Consider the following 5,629-nt stretch of genomic DNA (forward strand, 5'->3'; position numbering starts at 1 on the left):
AAGCCATGAATATGCTCTATTTATTAAAACGAAGTGCATATGTGGAAAAAAAAGTATGTAACACAGATACTGTCACATAATGGGTAATCAGTAAATGTTATTTCCCTTCCTTGCCAGTTGCTCTGTTACCTGGTGCAGAGCCTCACCAGTGTACTAGCCAGCATCTTCTCTTGAGTTACTGTAGTATATTATGTTTTATTACACTTATATACAATGCCATGTGTTGTTCACATGTTGAAGTCCTAACTGCTAGTATCTCAGAACGTGACTATATTTGGAGACAGGGCCTTTGAAGAGGTAGTTAAGTTAAAATGAGGTGTTTAGATCATACATAATCCTCATCATCACGTTATAGTTGTCAGTAACCTCAATATCTGGGCCTTAATCCAGTCTGACTGGTGCCTCTGTAAGACAGGGACATTTGGATACATGGAAAGACACCAAGGATGCATGTGCACAGAAGAAAGACACTGTAAGGAAACAGTGAGATGGTGGCCACCTGCAAGCCAAGGAGAGAGGCCTCAGGAAAAACCCCAACCTGATGACCCCTTGATCTTGGAATTCCAGCCTCCAGAACTGTGAGAAAATAAATTTCTATTGTTTAAGCCATGCAATTTGTGATATTTTGTTATGGCAGCCCTAGCAGAGTAATACACCTTCCATCTTTAAATAGAAGCTAAGCTGCTTGAGGGAAAACTGCATTGCACTCATTTGTAATCAGAGCAGATAATCAACAATTTCTTAATGAATACTATGATTTTTATTAAGGATAGATTTTTATTAAGGGTATGATTTTTATTTGTTTTATATGTCTTTGATATCTCCCATGGAGGCCCAGATATTGAGGTTACTGACAACTATAACGTGATGATGAGGATTATGTATGATCTTTTTTTTTCTCTTGCAAATAGTGACGAGAATTGTGCCTTTTATGAAGTCATAGGAGTAAATGCAATTAAAGCTGAAAAGATTATTCCTCGTTGCCTGTCTAGACATAGGAAGAGAGAATTAAATCTTCAAATGTAATTTCTGAAATTAGGATTAATGACCAGTAGTACATGATTCCCTCATATGCTCATGACCTCATGTTGTTTGAGACTAAATGTGAGGGCTTCTCACTACCTTTGTATTAATGAATATGACTGAGTTATTGTAAGTATAGTTAGGATATAACATTAACTTGTCTGTGTTGGAAGTTTGCCTTGTATTTTGCAGAGGATCAAAAACAGGTAATCATAAAAGAGAAAGTCAAAGGGATTTTTATTGAGTTTTAAAAATTACATTTGGGCTTCCCTGGTGGCGCAGTGGTTGAGAGTCCGCCTACCGATGCAGGGGACGTGGGTTCGTGCCCCGGGCTGGGAAGATACCACATGCCACGGAGCGGCTGGGCTCGTGAGCCATGGCTGCTGAGCCTGTGCGTCGGAGCCTGTGCTCCACAATGGGAGAGGCCACAACAGTGAGAGGCCCGCGTACCACAAAAAAAACAAAAAAACAAAAATTACATTTGATTCTCATTTTCTGGATATGGAAAATATGGGAGAAAATGAATTATCTTAATTAATTTATGGAAGGGACATCAAGAGATGAAAAAATTTTGCAGGGTTTTCAATGTTTGCTAAGTCTGAGAGCTCAAAGGAGAATTTAGTGATAAATGAGAAATCCTCTGAACAGTAAGATAGCAAGTTTATTACTGAGAAAAATGCAGAAAATAGTTTTTAAGGAAGTGGAGGGGGGTTACTTGTTACATGGTCTTTGTTCCCTTAGCACATACATGTATACACACATGCATACACAGAAGGAATAGTGTTCTAATGTCTTGTCATTATCATAATCTGCTGAATAATCTTTGGATGTTAATTAAAACCTCTGGCCCTCATTCACACATCTACAGATAAAAGGCATTAGAATACATAATTTAGAAAAACTCTAACATAGTTTTTAATTCTAGCATTCTATGACTCTTTTGTATCTGGAGGTATGGGAAAAAAGGGAGGGGATGAAAGTGATGTCACTTAAGGAGGCTGCTGTTTATACTGGTTCTGCTAGTCTCCTAAAGACAGTCTCTGCCATGGGTCATTGACTGGCTTTTGAGGTCAAACACCAAGCTTTATGCTTCAAGATGACAGGGTGCTATTCACTGCTGAATCTCCAGAACTAGAAGAATACCTGCAACATAGAAGACAGTCAAAATACTTGTTGGAAGAAGGATTAATGTTTCCAATGCCATTTTGAATCTGTGTGATCTATTATAGGGTTAACATGCCATATTTTTCAGGGTCATGTTGATGTATGTCTACTTAATTATTAGACATATGATTAGAGGACTAGAGAATTAGAGAAACGTAATCACATGTCACTGCTAAACTAAACAAAATGATCTGAAACTGTAGCAAAATTTTAAAGAATGTTTTGTTGTTTTCTTCTCACATAGAAAACCAATAAACTTTGTTTTATCCTTCTTTTCCATCCCTTCCTTTTTTTTTTTTGTTCTTATTTATTTTTTATCATAATATACTGTTATTAGGAGCAAGATGTATTTTCTGAATGTAAACTCCAGAATGAGTTTACATGAGGGCAGGGGCACTGTCTGCCTTTTTTTCGTGGACCTAGCAATGCAGACTCTCAACAGTATTTATTTATTTATATTTTATTATTTTTTTAGAACGGGGCTGCAGAAAGCTCCCTGGGGCAGCTCCACTACCTGTGAGCGCAGAGCTCACAGTGGGCTGTGAGCCGAGGCAGTGAGAGTGTGAGGTGCGGGGAGGGCACTGAGGTGGGGCTGGGGTCATGATCAGGGTGGAAGCTGTAGGTCAGAGAGACGTGGCTAAGCAGTGTCCCTTTGAAGGCCTGAATGAAGCTGCAGGGAGGAGTCCTGTCCTGGAGTGGCATCTCTCCTGGCCTCTACCACCTCCTGGCTCTGTGATCTTGAGCAAGTTTCATGGCCTCAGTTCCTTCACCTTGGCCTCAACTGGGGATCTTTAAAAATACTGATGCCTGGGCCCCACCCAGGGGGTCTAATGTAACTGCCAGGGGATGTGCGTGGGCATTGAGAACCCTGAAAGGTCCCCAGAGGGTGCTACTGTGCAGCCAGGGCTGGGCACAAAAGTATTTGTTAAATGAATGAATAAATGTTGAAATTTATAACCATAGTAAATGGTTATAGAAGTCATGATATTTAGCTCAGTATTCATTAGCAGTGGGGAAAGGTAGCCTGGCAAGAAGGGAGGGAGGCATGCATGTATGTATACATATATGTATGTATTTATATTTATAAAACATCAAGAGAAATACACTGATACTTCTGATTTGACCAAACAAAGCTCTGTATGTCTGATAATTTTCTTCATCAAGTTCAAGGGAAGATTCTTATGAGTGAGAAAAGACAAAATTAAAAATGTTGAAACTTGTAGCCATTCTTTTGAAAAGGCTTTTTGATTTAAAAAGAGAGGATCTTCTAAATATTAGCCATATGGCAAGAAAGAATGAAAGACAACGAAATTGTCTTGTAGTATGGTTTGCTTCAGACACTAGTCTTCCAGCAGGTAGCTTGGCATTGTCCTTCTCTCCTAGTTCATTATCGCCACATTTCTCTGGATGTCTGAGTTTGGTGCACACTTTCTGTGACTTAGGAGCCTGATGTCGCTGAAAAGCGATGTAAGGACAATCATCAGAATGGGAATCAGCCCAGCATTCTGACTCAGTAGGAATAAAGAGGAAATCAGCTGCCTAATGAAGCTCCTTCTCTGCCCCCTGCCCTTGTGAAAAATAGCAGCTACAGTATTTCATTATGAATCTGTGTGCTTCGCTTCTCACCCTTCCTTGGTCTGAGAATCAAAGGCCATTTCTGTCATATCTCACCCTTGGAGTTCTCATCGTCACTCATGCCTTCAACTATCACCTCTATGCAGATATCTCCCTAAATCTGTATTGCAAGTCCCATCTCCCTCAGCCCTTGCTACAATCCTGCCTCCCAATGAAGCAAGTTTTATTTCTTAATTTTGCCTATTTTGACCTTATAGTTGCATGTTTTAAGAGAGTCAGAATCACAAACAATATTATATTCTGCTTTTTCCTCAAAGATCAAATCATTAAACCTTATGGACTGGACTTTTATATTTTACCTCTTAACAGATACACTGCAGGGACTGAGACACTTTTAGGAGTAGGGAATGTCAGAGCCATTTGCTGGCTTCCTTTTTTATTTCCTGAATAAAAGCACTGAGTAAGTGTGACGTGTATATCACTTTAATGTTGAGACTGCAGAGTAAAATTTAAGAGATTTATTCTCTCCTCGAATTTGACTCTGAAAATAACTTGTACTAACATCAGGAGCTCTGCATCCTCATCTTTGTAATTGCATGCTTCCCCCCCCCCCCCAGTCAAATTTAAGACATAGAAGTGATTGCAATAGAAAAAAAATATTTAAAGAATGCAAAAGAGTAGCTCTGTATTAATACGTTTTAAATTTATATTCAAAGAGCATGTTTTTGATTAAGTATGTCCAGGCACTATTTATATATCTCAGAAAATCTTAAAAAATTATATATGTCTCTGAAATTCTTAAGTTTTATAAACTACAACTTAGTCATTCTAGTCTTATATCAACACTTACTGAGATATCTCCATGACTTACCCAGATCCCAGATTTGAAATAAAATTTCATCTATCCATCTGTGATATATAAATTTAAAATGATGCATGATCCATGGTGCTGGAACTTTACTCTTGCAGGGAATATCTTTTTCCTGAACAAGACTTTCTCATTTACAGGGTGCTTATCTCCACCATGCCTATTAATCCTCCATTAGCCTCATACTAATACTGACAAGCGAGGGCCATGAATTTGTCTTTCTAGCCTTAAGTAGTCTAGAAGTGCATTTCCTCTCCCATAGCCATATAAAGGAGATCATCTCCATCACCATCTCTGTACCATAAGCATTCAGATTCTGGATTTGCCTTTGTCTAATTGCATGGTTCCTTTCTACTTCACTATGGTTGATCACATATTCTATTTCTTTATACAATATGTCACTCTGGCATCTCTCCATGAGGTATTTGCATTGCATCTATGTAGCATGAGTACCTCTTGCCATGTAGTTTGACCCTTATAACCACCAGAAACTTATAAAACTTGCCTATGGTTTAGCTTACAGACTTTACCCATCAAATATATATTTTTAAAGTATTATATTTTGAAACAAAAATCATTAAAATGTATTAAAATTGATTTTAGAATAGTTTCATGAAGATGTTTGACAAGAGTGTTTGGCAGAGTCTATCCAGTGAGAGACCAAAGTGAAGACTTCCTCTACATTGCTTTCTTTAGAACCTTAGATTTTCTCTCTTGTGCTATATTTAGATGTGTGGCATGTTTAATTTTCTGCTCCTGTGCCTCACTGTGCTTCTGGTGCTTATTTTAATCCAGATAGTGTGTCAGGCCAAAGTGTGAAGAAAACTTTAAGTTCTTACCTGAGTAAGCCAACTTACAGCAGCATGAAGACCTCCTGTGCTGGGTCCCGCTCATCCTTCTTTTCACTCATACATTTCTGACATTGCAAACAGAAGTCAACAAATTTTTTTCTCAATAAAGTAGTTCTAAAAACTTAAAGTGTTTTGCTAATTCAGCAGG

The sequence above is a fragment of the Lipotes vexillifer genome, unplaced genomic scaffold (assembly GCF_000442215.2).
Source record: "Lipotes vexillifer unplaced genomic scaffold, Lipotes_vexillifer_v1.1 scaffold644, whole genome shotgun sequence".
Classification (NCBI taxonomy): Eukaryota; Metazoa; Chordata; class Mammalia; order Artiodactyla; family Lipotidae; genus Lipotes; species Lipotes vexillifer.